The sequence below is a fragment of the Eptesicus fuscus genome, chromosome 4 (genome assembly GCF_027574615.1).
Source record: "Eptesicus fuscus isolate TK198812 chromosome 4, DD_ASM_mEF_20220401, whole genome shotgun sequence".
NCBI classification, from domain to species: Eukaryota; Metazoa; Chordata; class Mammalia; order Chiroptera; family Vespertilionidae; genus Eptesicus; species Eptesicus fuscus.
In genome coordinates this window covers 35,761,847-35,778,160 of record NC_072476.1, presented here as the reverse complement: position 1 = coordinate 35,778,160, position 16,314 = coordinate 35,761,847, and the positions used below count along the sequence as shown (strand labels likewise).

Sequence of the window (16,314 nt, the reverse complement as noted above, 5' to 3'; positions counted from 1 at the left end):
CTTTCAAAGGGCCTTTTGTATGACTGAAGAGTTCTCTGAGGTCTTAAGAAAAGACTTTGCAGTCACACCCTTGGCTTCACCTCTAGACGAAGGGCACAATATCATGTCTTTGATATTTTTTGCCAGACATGTACAACTGTATTTAATCATGAGGAAACATCAGACAGACCCAAAGTGAGAGGTATTCTATAAAACAACTAGCCAATACTCTTCAAGAAAGTCAGGTCATGAAAGATAAAAGAGACAAAAGAGATGTGACAACTGAATACAACATGGGGTCTAGATTGGGTTCTAGACTAGAAAATTGTCCAAGGAATGTGTAATCTGAAATATAGTTTAGGTTTGTGCTGTTATTCAATGCTCACCAATCTGATGAGGCTGAAAAAGGCATTTCTAGATAGCCCTGATTCAAAATCAGAGTCATAGTAGGGGTTAGATCAATATGAACCATCCAGTTTAGCCAATTGGGAGAGCACGGTACATGACTATGTTATTTTCTGGAGGATAATAATGAACTTGAAAAGGGTAGGCAGGGGGTAATGAAGTATAAAATAATCATTAGAACAATTTTATCATCAAATTTGGCTATGCCCCTTTTGGATATGAGCTTTGGAATGGTAACTATTAATTCTTTTTTTTTTTTTTAAACCAAGCCATTTAATTGTCTTTAAGGTAAACAATACATGGAGCTGGATCCCAAGCCCCAAGAATGCCAGAGCTCAAGGTCCAGGTGTCCCGTGGTGTGGTATTCTCAACGGAGTTCAGAAGGGTCAGAACTCAGAGGTGTTCGAGGCAGAGCACTTTGGGAATTCATGCATTCCACTTAGCAATTTTGCAAACTGCCAGAAACAGAACCCAAGAGTCTTTTGAGATGGGGAAAATTCAACTCCTGGTTTTACAGATAAAAGAATGAAGAGCACCAAAAGTGTTGTTTACTTTTGTCACACAATCTGAAGCCTGAGCTGTCATAATCCCAATTCATAGTGTCCTGTACTGCAGTTTAGGTACGAGATCAGTCCCTCTCTCCATTCACTTCCATGTAATGTCACAGCAAGAGTGACCTGGGGCGAAGAGCTCTTATCAATACAGCTTTTTAACAAGCACTTAAATGAAAAGAACCCTCTGGTGGCACACAAGTTAGTTTATAAGATTTTAATTTACAAATTAAAAAGCTTCATGTTTTATTGTTTCTTCTTTTTCTCTTATTTCTTTATGTCACTCCTTCCCTTATCTTTCTCTTTGTCATCTTTTCTATGCTTTATGCTCTCTTCTTTTTCCTGCCCTTTTTTTCTTCTCTGCATCCCGGTTGGCAATCTTGTTGATGAGGTTGTGCAGGGCAACCACTGAACAGATCAGGGAGGCCAAATACACCACAACCATATGGTCTTTGGTCTTTAGGTAAAAGGCCTTGACAAACTCCTGCAGGCTAACATCTGGCAGCAGGATGAAGACATCCTGCAGCTGGTAGATGATTTGGTGGTTGATGGGAAGCTTGCCTGTAGCCACTTTCTCCAGGTAGCCATTGATATCCAGAAGTTTGGAGTTCAGTCCCTTCAAACCATGCACCTGGTTTGTGATCACAGTAATGTCTTTGATGTCTCGTAACAATTGTTTGACCCCAACTTCTTCAGCTTCCTCTGCTCCAATTTCACTGGTCACGTGCTCAAATGTTTTTGAGGTTGGAGTTCCATCATGAACTTCTTCCACTGAAATATATGCTTCTGTGGGCAGTCCCAGGTCCTTTGGTTTCACATCAATGATGACTAATAGTTAGGGCAGTATCTTTGCATGAGTTCATTGATGGCGATGTCATTCTTGTGTAGTTTAGGGCCTGTGTGGTAGCATCCAACTATTCTTCCTCAGGCATTGACCTTCTTAAACATTCCATACATGTTTTCCAAATAATCATGGTCTAAAAACCAGACGGAATCATCCTTGTCATCTTCATCAAAAGGGACTGCAAAACTGTTGGATACATCCAGTACTTTCTTTTGCCATGACCCCAAAAGCACACCAACAACACGCTTCTGGTTTTCAACCTTGCCTATTCGGTTATAATGATCCACCACACTGAGCAGCACCAGGGGTGGACCACCACCTTCTGCACCGCCAACTCCAGCATCGTGACACACCCCGCCAGCCAGGTTCCGCTCTCTGCGACCCGCAAACACAGGCAACCACAGCGGCAGGGACACTCCTGATAATTATTAATTATGACCCTTAGTTTTAGCATAATAAAACCTACCTCAAAATGTTGTACAGATTAAATGAAGAGTTTCATATCAAGAGCATGACACATAGTAAGCATTCAATTAAAGACAGGCTTTGTTTATAGCATGCTGATGGTGATGGTGATGGTAGGCCACATCTAAGCAGACTAGTATTTGGGGCAGAGGTATCGCACAAAGACACTAGATAACAGTACAGATAAAAGAAAAAAAGTCAAAAGAACTTTCATGACAATTTGTGAATATTCTATGAGTTAAGGACAAGAGTTATAGGTTGATGACCTTGGATGTCTCAGGTTTCCATTCAGACAATACAGATATTTGGCTGGATCCAGAAAGACTATTTCTGGTCTCTCCACCCACAGGTAGAACTGGAACTAATATGTTCATTTTATCGCTCAGGAAATGAAGAGAAATTAGCTACAGCAGGGTTTCTCAACAGCAGCACTATTGATATTTTGGGTTAGATAACTCTAAGCCTTGGTCCCCTGAAGGGTGTGTGGGTGGAGAAAGCCAAAGTGGAGCGTGAAGTCACCAGCAATTGAGGGGCCTTGAAGATGAATTTAGCAGGCTTGCATTTCAAGGGCATGGACTGAAGTTCAAAAATGTAACACTATTTTCTATAATCAAAATACATTTTCTGGCTCAAACATAATCATAATTTAGTCTAGGTATATTCTGTGAAAATATGTAATTTCTCAGGCACTCTTAGTTTATAACCGGGACACATTTTGGATGAAACTTTATCTTTGGCTTTTCTCCCTGGATTTGAGTCTAAATTGGAGGAATGGGGTAGGCTGTTAAAGAAGCTTGCTCAAAAGCCATTCGATAGTATTGGGAAAGAAGCCATTTGCTTCTTATTTTGATGTGTTTGATCCTATGCAGGTATCTTTGAGCATTAACAAATCTGCTTTGATTTTCAGGCACACATCATGTTTTTCACCTAACAAAATGTTAATCAGAGTCTGGCCATCAGCATCTCCCCAGGGTTTACCAATTTAGAAGTTTGTGAGTTGCCATGTTCTCTGGTTGTCATGCTGCATTTTCATTGGCCCAATCTTTTGGTCTTCTTTTCCATGTCCTACTTATCTCCCCACATCTTGAGATTCAGGGTTCAGGGATGCTGAAAGGACCTCACTGTGTCCCTAACACTGTCTCTTATCCATCTCTGCTCTATTATCAGCAATTCTATTTCCATGAAGAACATTGGCTTGATCACTAACTGGAGTTTAGACTGAACCAGTGAGGTATTTTGTTTCATCATGATGGTGCCAGGGACTTCTCTAGGAAGGTTGCTCTTTCATTGAGTCTCACCCAGGGTGCAAGAGATGTGTCTCTTTTGTTATCAGAAACCAAAATTTAAATGACAATTCTATTGTATCCTTCCCCACCTTCACTGTGGGGAGAATGATGGAGAAGAGTCAGGGTCAGGGCACAAAGGAAAAGTCTATAGGTTCTTGATTCTCTTCCAAATTTGCTCCCATTTCCTACACAGCTTAAATGGTTTTGTGGTCTGAGAGCTGGGGTAGAAGTGTGGATATATTTTGCCATATTGCTTTTTCTTTCAAATCTTTTTTGAAATCATACACTACACTTGCATTGAGGCTTTTGAATTTAGAAGCCAAGAATTCAGAGTCTTTGCTCTCCAGCCTCATCAGAGACCTGGTCCTAGGTGAATGACAGCCCATATGTCAAGACCCATAATGGGCACAGAAGGAAAGAAAAAAATTAATATTTCAAATTACTTCCCTGATAAGTGAATGTTGTTAAGGTTTAACTTGGCTTCCAATAGAAATCTTTCCTTCCATTCACAACTCTGCTAACAATAAATAGATGATAGCATGCTCTAGAAGGGGTTCCCGTATCCCATACACTTTTCTGATAAAGCACCACCAGTTCTCCCTGGGCCAGTATTCTGATTTCACTCATTCCATGTGCATTCCCCTCTCTGTTGTCAAGTTCCTTCTGTCTAATGTGCCACACCTCCTTTCATTTTCCTGGATCATATCTGTAAGACGTAAGGTCAGATTCAACCACCTCATGACATCTTTCCTAAGCATCTTTTTTTTCCTAATTAGCTAAGACTTAATTTTGAGTTGTTATTTGTTTCATAATTGTCAGTTACATTTTTTTTGCCCTATAAGAAATATGTTACTTGAATATACTCTACTCTACATACTGTGAAATCTTTAGCACAGTGTTGGTACATAGTAGATGATAAATATTGATTCATTGTTCTATACTGATTTAAAAAAATACGAAAGTCTAAGAACTGTTCTAATTTATTTTCTGAGTCTTTACAACAGTTTAACTTCTGTTTTCTAGGGACATAAAAGGCTTTTGAAAAATAAAAATTAATAAACCTAATTTTCTAAATTTTTATCATACAATTTACAATGAAATAATGATCATAGATATGACAAGTTTTAAAATTGCCAAGCAAACAGTCTGGTTTGCTTTGTGTATTTGCCATTGCTATTTTTCAGCATTTTATGCAGTTTTCAGAGTCAGTTGTCCTCACCATTATAAAGTTCTCTTTAACAGAGATGAGTCTGAAAATATGTTTAATAAAGAAAAGATAGGCCAGAACAGAACAAATACAGAGATTAGAAAAACAATTAGATATGTTATCAATATCAACCATAATAATAGTTTCCTAGAATGTCTTTCTTGTAGATAAAGATAAAATCACTAAAAATTTACTAGATAAATCAAAATCATGTTTAATTATAGAAAAGAATTCTATAATTGTATTATTATTTATATCTTACTAATAAGACTTTGATTTTGTTAATATTCCATTCTTCTATTAATTCATTCAACAAATGAATATTAACCACTTACTACTTGCTGGGTATTAAAGTTACAATGATCCCTGTCTTCACTGAACTTACAAATTTCAGTTCTTAATTCTATAAAGTGATTTAATTTTTATGTAAGAAAGAACTATAATTGAAATAAGAACTTTTTCAGGCATCTTATAGACTCTCTAAATGGTTTCATTTTTGTACATACTTTTAAAAACTTATTATTTTTTAATTTTAAAAGTATTTCATAACCATGCCTAAAAGTTAAAAGGACAATAGATATATGAATAGATTTTATTTTAATTTTAAATATATTTGCTCTTTTACTTCTGGCCAGGAAGACACTTGTGATTTATGTTGAAAAAGTAGCCCAGTGATTTGTAAGGTAATTTCCCTTATGGAAGACTCGAGAAGAAGAGAAATGCTCAGAAACCCCCTGGCTCACTGTTGCCTGAATCAAGAGCTTCGTTTGAATGTTAGCACTCGGAAGATAAACACTAGCCTCCAAGGGAGGTGATGTTCACTGGATATCATCTGACTCCACGTGGGAGGACAGAGAAACTACTCAGATGTTGACAAGCAGAGGCAAACAAACATTTATACCAGAAATGTACGCACTTACTATCATAACATCGTCCCTACTCCTCTGCCCTGGTAGGTAAATAGAGATTTTTAGATTCCTCCCAAGAATATGGCGTTGGTAGGATTTAAATTTAAATAGCTTTCTGTAGGATGTGGAAGAGGGTCTCTACACAGACAAATATTCCAGATATCTAATAGTTCTTTGGATAAATTAACAGAGCCTCACCCAACATTCCTCATGGCCAGAGACTGGCATTTGACCGGGCGAGACTATCCCCAGCACCTCTGTTCTTGTCAGCATGCTCTGCTCTGCTAATGTCTAGCACACAAGGTGCTCTGCTGACCTGGGAGAGTATTACTAAATACTAGGAATGACTTGCTACCCTACATTCATTTTGACAAATAAAACACAGTCCTAGAGGAAAGAACTGCTCTTCCGCAGTCCCACCTTCTGGGCCATTACTGAATGCAGAATCCCTCTTTTCCCTTTGCTACAAATCTCACATAAATGGTTAATCTCCCTTCTAAACTTCTAACGTGATCCAACAACTAAAATGTATCTCTGTTTAAAAAGTGTTAGAGCCTAATTGCTCAGCTTTTTGCTTTTTTCTTCAAAGCTGAACTATGTATTTTTACACAGCGTTCACATTAGAGGATTTTTTGTAAGCTTGCTTTGATGCTTTGCCTTTGATTCTCTGGATACTCAGTTGGGCCCTGGTCAAGATATTTTAGTTCATTTAGCAAAGCCCACATAATGATGTTCTCAGTGTAGGTAACGAGTTCTAGTTAACTAATCACATGCACGAATTGCATCCATCGCAATTACTTTTGAGATGTGACATGCTAATAACGATTCCTTTTTAGAACCACATTAAATGGGTCATGAGTAAATGTTACACCACCTGATACATGACTATGCGGATGAGGAAAATATGCCACTGGAAGGGGGCTAAAGAATAGAGAGATTTTTCTTGAATTTATGAATACTGGTTAGATTCTTTGGTGGGAAGTATTAAATATTAAGTTGCAGGAGCCTTAATATGGCCAAGACTCTTCCCCTCACTGCAGCCACAGAAGAACAAAGGACAGATCCCCAATTCACCTGAGTGGTGGTCTGCATTTCTCATCTCATTTGAATGGAACCACAGGTAATTTCTTTCAATCAAGTCTTCACTTTGCCAGATATCTTAGAATGGAAGAAAACAAAACTGCCATACAAGTCAGGGAAAAGGAAACATTGATTTCTCATTGTATAGGTTGTGATGAGATCCTCTGTTTTTATCATAAACACTACGTAACATAAAATGACTGGAAGACAAATTACCAAATGTCTCAGAAGCCCATTTGAGAAAATATAAAATGAGAAAAAGCTTTTTGAAACCTCTCCTAATGTATCTCTTAGGACTAAAAGAACTATAACTGTTTTAGGCCTGCCCTTCTGACCCCACTTTCCTTCTAGCAAGTCAACGGAATTCAATAATCACATGCTTCAAAGGATGCCAGAAGGTCTGACATCATTCCCAGGGACGGTTATTGGAGTTACTTCTGGGGAGAGACAGAAACCAGAGGTGCGTCTTTGTTGCATCTAGGTCTGACTCAAAACCAGAGGAAAACCATAAAAGCACGAGGCCAAGAAGACAACTGTATGTTTGACCTTCCTGTAGAGACAATGGTATAACGATTAGGCTTCCACATTTCAAAGCAAGTCTCTGGATTTTATTTACCAGAAATTCCATTTCTGAGACTTTCAGAGCAGCACACATTCAAGGACAAGACGCCGTGAAAAAAAATACAAGATTTAATTAGGAACTCAGGAGGTGGTGAAGATTTAGTATTATGCAATCAAATTAAATATTCTTCCACAGCGTTTTGTTTTCTTAGCAACTTAGGAAAGTTACTTAGAATATAATAAATCCAATGAAGAATAAAACCAAGTGATTAAATCAATAATGGCAAACCTTTTCAGAGAATACTTGGTTTTCCATTTTTGCATGGATCCATTCCAAGATGAAATAATGTGGAAAATTATTTGATCCAGTGTGTAAAACTCAGGGTTTTGTCAGAAAGAATGAAATTGTGCCTTTATGTCTGAGAATTTATTGAGTACTATTTCAGTGAGTTAACCTTTAAAAGTTTTAAGTGTCCACTGTTGACTAACTAGGAAAGCTCTGGGATAGAGTTCTGACTTTGTTCATTAATTTGTTTATTCACTCATTCATTCACTCACTCACCCACTCACACTACTATGTGCCAGGCACAGTGCTAGGCACCAGTGATACCATGTTGATAAAAACAGATAGCCTTTGTCCTTCAGAGATTGTCAGTCTGATGAAGAGGGAACATATGCTACCAACTGATTACTATATTATAAACTCCTCTAAAGGAACATGAGACAGGAGACATCAACCAGTCTGGGCACTGATAGAAGGTTTCCTTGAAGAAGCAAGATTTAAGCTGAGATCTGAAGGATGAGTAGGAAGAGTTCACTGTGGGGAGGAGGGAAGGGCGTTCTAGGTAGAGGGAACAACGTATACAAAAGCCTTAGGCAGGAGAGAGCATGGTGTTTTGGAAAAGTTTTTTTTAAAAAGCCCAGTGTGATTGGAAGCAGGAACAATCCTAAAAGTGTCTGGATCTTGGTTTCTAAATACCATTTTTCACTAACGAAAAAACAGGACTCTCTGGAAAAATGGCCAGTTCCAGGGCTGGGGAAGAGAAAGGACACAATGAACTCAGGACATCTTGCTGTGTCATAAAGTAAGAAAGTGCTCAAAGAGTAGAGGGTATTGTCAAAATAATGCTGAGGCAAAGCCAGCATTATGAAGTTCCCTTTGACCAAATTCTTGGCAATTGGAATATTAAAATAAATAATGATAATAGTATATTACGAAGCATTGAATAACACAGGAAACAAGTCCATACTGATATATATGCATGAATAAATTTAAAGTTGGTGAGGAATGAGATATTTACATAGTTTCTTACTTTCCAATAAAGTATTTGTTAATCACAAAGGGAAAAAGAATACTTTACAATGGAGAACCTTGGCAGACACCAACTTAAGTAATCAAAGTTAACATGATTAGTAATCACAAAAATTGAAATTATGTGCTATTTTATAGTAATCAATGAGAAGAACACAATATTATTTCTTTAGTATTTTTGCCAAAATGAACAACTATCATACTTACAGACCAATCCAAATTGAGGGACATTATCCAAAATAACTGGCCTTGTAATCCTCAAGTTTCAAGATGATGAAAGCCAAGGAGAGAATGATAAATTGTTCCAAGTGGAAGGAGATTAAAGAGGCGTGACAACTAAACACAATATGTAACTCCAAACTGGATCTCCTGCTATAAAGGAAATTGTCTGGATACTTTGTGAAAATGGAATGGGATCTGAGAGAGGAATTGATGTAAAGTTCCTGATTTCAATGACTGTATTGTAAATATGTAGGGGAATGTCTTTGTTTATAAGAACTGCACTAAAGTATCATAGGGCAACACGTCAGCAATATATGTACCCACATGGTTAAGAAAAACAACAACACACCTTCCAACTTTTCTACAAGTTTGAGATTGTTTAAAACTAAAACATAATTCAATTAATCAAAAAAGGAAAAAATCCACTAGGGCTAGAAATCTTGGCCCTCTATTTCACCATGTGAACAATAAGGAGGGTAGTTGAAATCTATGGATCTCAGTTAAAGTTATACTGTAGTGTATTAACTAGTTCCCAGGAATAACATACAAATGAAAAATTGCTGTGTAACCAATGACCCCAAACTTGGTAGCTTTAAATAATATCCCTTTATTATCTCACAGTTCTCTAATCTAGAAGTCTAGATGGCATGACTAGGTTCTCTGCTGATGGCTAAAATCAAGGTGGCAGCTCTGCATTTGCACCTGAAGCTTGGGGTGTTCTCTTACAAACTTGTTCCTGTACTACTGGCCGAATTCAGTTCCCTGAGGTTGTAGGACTGAAGTCCCATTTTCTTGTGACAAACTGCTCTCCGCTCCTAGAGAATGCTCTGAGGTCCTTGCCCCATGGCGCCTTCTATTTCAGCAACAGAGAGCCTTCCTCTCTCACATTTTGAATCTCTCGGACTTTCTCTTCTGCGACTATCTGGAGAAATATGTTCTGCTTTTAAAGGGTTTATGCTGATTAGGTTAGGCTATGCAGATCATTTTTTCTATCTTGAAGTCAATGAATTAGAATAACCTTAACTATATCTGCAAAATCCCTTTTATTTTCTTTTTTCTTTTTAAATTTCTTTATTGATTAAGGTGTCACATATTTGTCCTCATCACCCCATTCCCAACCCACCCCCCTCCCCACGCATGCCCCAACCCCCTGTTGAACTTAACCATTGGATAGGCTCATATGCATGCACACAAGTCCTTTGGTTGAACTCTCCCCTTCCCCCTACCCTCCCCTATCCTCCCTCTGAGGCCCGATAGTCCGATCGATGCCTCCTTGCTTCTGGTTCTGTTCTTGTTCCTCAGTCTATGTTGTTCATCATTTCCCCTAGATGAGCGAGATCATATGTCACTAGATATATACTTATGAGAACTGAATGTGAGACGAGCAATAATAGTTATGCTGACAGGAAAATGAATCAGTCTGTAGTGAGTTTCTTTCTGGACCAACAGTTCTTTTGAGACCCAATTTCAATGTCCACCAGTTCCTTATGTGTACATATCAGCACTGACCCCTCAGCTCTGGATGGTGGACAAATGGTGGTAACGGAGGTCCGACTCCCTCTGGTTTGGTCTCGGCCGGACACAGGGACACGGCTTCACCCGGACTAAGGGGCACGTGGCCTCACCCATACCCAAGGGGCGCGTGGCCTCACCCGGGCCCGGGACCCAGCCTCACCCGGATGGATCCAGGGGCACACGGCCTCACCTGGACCCAGGATCCGGCTTCATCCGTAACCAGGGGCGCAAGGCCTCACCCGGACCCAGGGGCACATGGCCTCACCCGGACCCGGGGGCGTGTGACCTCTCCCAGACCCAGGGGCACGTGGCCTCACCCGGGGCCTAGGTGCACGAGGCCTCCACCGGATCCAGGGACACATGGTCTCACCCGGACCCAGGGACGCTTGGCCTCTCCCAGACCCAGGGGCACGTGGCCTCACCCGGGCCCAGGTGCACGAGGCCTCACCCGGATCCAGGGACACATGGTCTCACCCGGACCCAGGGGCACTTGGCCTCTCCCAGACTCAGGGGCGCTTGGCCTCACCCGGGCACGGGACCCAGCGTCATCCGGGTCCAGGGGCACATGGCCTCACCCGGACCCGGAATCCGGCCTCACCTGGACCCAGGGGCACGTGGCCTCACCCAGACCCAGGGACGTGAGGCCTCACCTATACCCAGAGGCGTGTGACCACACCCGAGCCCAGAGGCGCGCAACCCCGCCCGCACCCGGGTCCCAGCGGGGCCCCGTCCTCCCGATCCCAATTCCTGCCGGTCAACCCCCCCTCAGCAATTCCCCTGGCCATCCTGCCAGAGCTCCAGGACGGCTGCTGCAGAACTCGTCAGGCGGCTGCTCGGCGAAGCTCCGGTGCGCCCGGTGCATGGCGGCGGGCCGGTCCGGCGTCGCTGCGTCGGCCCTTGGGTCTGCAGCGGTGGCTGGTCGCCGAGCATGCGCACCTGGCCGCTTCCGGGGCATTGAGATTCTTGAAGGACTCGGAGGTCAGCAAGCGCGGAGTCTCCCACCCCATGTCTCATAGGGGCTCGTCTGTCCGTGCTCGGCAGCCAGTGGAGCCGTCCCCTCAGCCGGAGACCGCCGGGGGAACTGCACCGAGCACGTTCCAGGCCGCCATTGTGTCGCCTGAGCCGTAGTTCTTAAAGTGTGGTCTTTGGGTCACCTGCATCAGCATCATCCCGCATACCCCTCTTTTATTCTAGTTGTAGAGCATCCACTCAGCCAGCCCTATGGTGGTCTTGGATGGTGTCTGCTCTGCTCTCCTGTCGTAGTCTCAAAGTTGTTGTGGTAGGCAACAATCAGGCTTCCGCCCTATGCCTCCATCTTGGTCCTCCTTTGTATAGTTAAGTCTTGATTGTTGTTGGTGTCACTGGGAGGGCTCTCTTTGTCTATAAAGGAAGAGTTGCTGTGCAGGAGACACGTTTATGGGCCGGGTCTTGGTGCAGCAAGGCTTTGGCGCTCACTGAATATGTCCCTTATGCGCGTGGTTGAAATCTGGTGTTATCTCCCACAGACCACTAGATGCCCTCGTTTCTGGGTCCCCAATGGGGCGTAGATCAGCTACTGCCTTAGGCACTCAGCAGGGATTACAGCAAAAACTGTAGTTTCCTCCTCCTGTCTGAGTGGCCCTGGAGCAGTCCGACTAGAACAGCAGTTCATCTGGTCCGCTGCCAGAGGGCAGGCCACCCACATGCATAAGCCGTTGCTTGGAGCGCAGGTGCGCCTGCAAGACTTGCGGGGCGGGTCTTCAAAACGTGTGGGGCGGGTCCCAGGGCTGGGCGGGTCCCAGGGCGGGGCGGGGTGTCAGGGCGCCAACAGGCCATGGTGCGGCGAGCCACAATGGCTGCGAGTCTGCTCCTTCTGCCTTCCACGTTTCTAAGTCCCCTCGTTCCGCGCTCCAGCGCAGCAAACACTGATTGCTGGGCGCACCTCCGCAAGAGTCCCGCCTCTCCCCGCAGGCATCTGGGTCTCCCGCGGGTCCCCAGAAGCTGGATTTCAGGGTGATGGAGAGCTAATCTCCCCTAGGTTTGGAACAAAAGCCCCTTTCCCCCGCCACCAGCCCAACCCACGCACCTCCGCACCTCGTCCCCTCCGATTTCGCTGGTTTCCTCTTCCCTCTTAGCTGTAAATCTACCATTCAGCCATCTCTCCTGTAGTTCTGGGCTGCAGACGCTCTGTCCTCCAGTCGTGCCCCTGAAATTGCTGTGCGCGGCGCAGTTCGCAGTTCCTTTGTTTAACTTTTCCGCCTTCTTGGTTCTCCTCTGTCAAAATGGCTAGAGGACTTGAATATAAGATGAGAACTCCTAAGAATCCTCCAAATAGGTGTTGGCGGCCTCCGGGGCCCCGAGGATCTCACTGCGCAGCTCGGCCAGGTCGGTGACGCGGATGAGCCCCTCCTGCAGAAAGATGGTCTCTTCCTTCACCGAGAGCCGCTGAGCCGAGTCCGCGGCCGCCGCGGCTCCCAGGAGCCCATGGCCCCGGCTGCGGTGCTGACTGAGAGGAGCAGCCGCCCGGCCTGGGGAGACGCGAGCAGCAGTTGCCGCCCTCACCAGTCCATGTTTCAGTTGTATTTCCAAAACTGCCATGTGAGGCAACAGATCAGCCTTTCACCTCCGCCGCCATCTTTCCTCTCAGGAGAGCTGGTTTTTGAGGGTAGCAAAGTGGGAAGCCACTCACGTCGTCATCTCAGTTGTTTTTTGTTCGGGTGAAAAACAAAGTCAAATGAAAGTGTTGTACCGTTAGAGGCCCCCAAAGACACAGGGCCCAGTGTCAGTCTCTTTTGTGGCTTGATTATGGAACAGGTGGGAGGAAGCCATCTCTCTCGCTTCAGCAGCGAAGAGGCTGCACGCCAGCTGTGTAGGGACCCCACACGGCTGTGACAATGGGAGGGCTCCAGAGACAGAGTGAAGCGTTGACACATCAAATCTTCCAGCTCACCAGTGACTCGAATGGTGCAGGTCCAGGCCCGAGGCTCTGGTGACAACGGCACCACTGACTTCTAAGCAGGGAGAGAAGCCGTGTCGCCGGTTGTGTCTAATGCACATGCCTGGGCGTCTTCTCAGGCGCAGCCCCCTCCTCTCCACAGCCGGCACCCCAGTGGCCCCACGCCCCCGCCCCCTGCAAAATCCCTTTTATAACAAAACACAATCATGGGAGTAACATCAGGGGGCAAAATTGTGGGGCTATCTTAGAATTCTGCCTACAGGATGGAAGAAAGAAATGTGTTTGCTGTCAAAAAATATATATAGGTAAAGAAGGGAAGGTAAAAATCTACTTTCTGATTCATGAATTGGGGGTTGGGGAATTCTGGACTTTGAAGACATCTTCCCCAGTGAATTCTTTGCTTTGTTGTCATGAGGCTGTAAGAGCAGGCACAGTGTGTTTCTGATTTACTATTGCATTCCCAGCACTGCTTGGAATGTCTGATACATAGTAGATACTAAAAATATGTTGAGGGTATGAAGAATAAGTGATGAGTGAATAATTAGCTGTAGCAACCAAAGATTTATTTTCTTATTTAACTCATCAAAATCGTAATTCCTGGTCCCTCGGTGAGTTATTCTTCCAGAATAGCCAGGCTAAGGAGAAACCTGACAGTTAATTTCTAGTTCCCTTTTGATTGATGGTATTTGTGTGTATAGAGAATTTGAGGTGTGTGTTGTTGTTGTTTTTTAAGTAAGTATATGTTTCCAAGAAGCTTGGAACATATTCATGTATCAATAGAAGTAGCTATTACATTCAGAATGAAAGGATCTCATGATGCTATGTGGTTTTGATTAACATATGGTAAAAGCTTAGAACATTCCTATATAGGGGTATAGGAGGAAAATGTATTAAATATTATTTTGAAAACAGTCCTATTGCTTTGTTTCATTATACAATGTAAATATGCTTAAAGTAAAAAAAAGGAAAAATATAGGAAAGTATGAAAAAGAAAATAAAGATCATCCATAACCCCACAACTCAAAGATAAACACTATTAATATTTTGATCGATATCCTTTCAGGTTTTTTCCCTATGCCGCAATGGATGACACCAGCACACACATATATAGTTCTACATAAATAATTCTGCCTGTCACAGGATGGAAGAGTTTTTATAATCTGCCCTTTTTGTTTAGAAATATATCATAGACATAGTTCCATGATTATAAATTATATATGAACCATCTTTAACAGTTGCAATATATTTTATTATGTGGTTGTATTAACATATTTTATTTAGCTGATCCTTCCTGATGGACTTTTAAATCATCTCCATTATTTTTTAGAAGTATACATATCACTGCAACAAACAGCCTGGTACATAAATCTTTATACATTGGTTTAATGATTTCTGTAAAATAAGTATCCAGAAGTACTATTGATAAGTCAAAAGGTATGTAAATCTTGATGTTACCAGATTGCCTTCAGATGAGTTTAATCTCACAGGCAGATTATAAAGTATCTGTTTATCCTTGCCAACGAGGATTATCAATTAAATATTTAATCTTTTTAAACTTGACACATAAAGATAATTTATTGTTTCAAATGCGTATCTTTTTTATATAGCTATTTTACATCTTTATTTGGAGTTTTATAATATATTTTAAGGTGAGGTTGTTAAAATGGCTATTAGGCATTATTTTTTCTTATTCTTTGTCAAAAGTGCATATTTTTTTACCTCTGTAAATATTTAAGTCATTATCTGGGTGATTTTTGAAATGCATTAGTACAGTAGGCAGCCCTTAGGATGGTCTCCAATGATCCCAGCAGCTGGTATTCACAACCTTCTGAAATTTTCTCCGCTTGAGTGTGAGCTAGCCCTGTGACTCTCTTCTTTGTCCTGCCAATAAAATATGGCAAAACGGGGGTGGGAGGGGGGATTCCACTTCCATGATTAGGTTATTAAACACTGAGACTTCCATCTTGTGAGCAGATTCTCCCTATTGCCTTCTGGGCTGCCTGATTTGATGAAACAAGCTGCCCAGTTGTAGAGACCTACCCGGCAAGGAGCCAAGGGGACACTCTGGCCAAGAGCCAACAAAGAACTGATGCTGAGGAAGCGAATCCTATCAACAACCGTGTGGGCTTGGGGCAGATCTTCTCCCAGGTGCGTCTTCAGATGAGACCACAGGCCTGACCGACACTTTGACTACACCCATAGCTGTACCACTTCCATTGTACTAAACTGTCTCACAAGGAGACTCCCTCTGTGGCATATTCTCTCTCCTTACTTTACAATGTCGACTTTTCGGTGTATAGAAATGTAACTTTAACATGCTGTATCTTAAAGCACAGAGATCAAATATTGATTTTGAAATTCCTATATAATATTATCACATACTGTATGGCAACACGGGGGTTTTAGAATTGCCGAAAGGAAACTTGGTCTCAGGTTTGTTTGTTTTTGACAAAGAAGGTTGATGACAGTGATTGTACCTGTGCTTGTTATTTTAAAGAATTAACTCCCTTCCTTTAGCACCAGGATTCTAAGGTCGCTCCTCTGGTTTGATTTCACAATAAGGATTAGAAATTCTATACCAACTTATTTGCCTGTACTTGTATTTGTATAGATTTAAGGATCTCCTTATATATGTCCTGGCTTGTGTAGATTCTCTGATAGATAAAAAGAGATAAATATCTTACTTCTTGATGCTGGGATGCACAATCCCCCTAGGAAATGTTTCTTGGGGAGAGCTGGGGATTGTATAAGGCACATTCATTCTGCCTCCAGAGGATCTGAGAGCGCCTCTGTTTCCTCCTCTAGAATAACAATACTCACTCACCAATTCTGTGTTAATGTGGGTGAAAGATGAAAAACTTTAAGCCTTCTCCTAATGCAAGGAATTGATCCACAAATGTCTCATTTGGCCCTTTGCTTATGAGGCATCATCAGGGATCTAGAAATTGTCGTTTTTGGGGAAAAGAAGGCTTCTGTTCCCATTCCACATTGCCTCCACCTCCTTGACTCCTTGACGTCTGCCTTCTCCACATTAAATGCCGTCT

The 16,314-nt window shown here is 42.4% G+C and overlaps 1 pseudogene; it reads right to left on the bottom strand.

Moving 5' to 3' along the window:
* Positions 1-1,181: 1,181 nt before the first annotated feature.
* LOC103285953 (26S proteasome non-ATPase regulatory subunit 7-like) lies at positions 1,182-2,122 on the bottom strand (annotated as a pseudogene).
* Between the last annotated feature and the right edge of the window lie 14,192 nt (positions 2,123-16,314).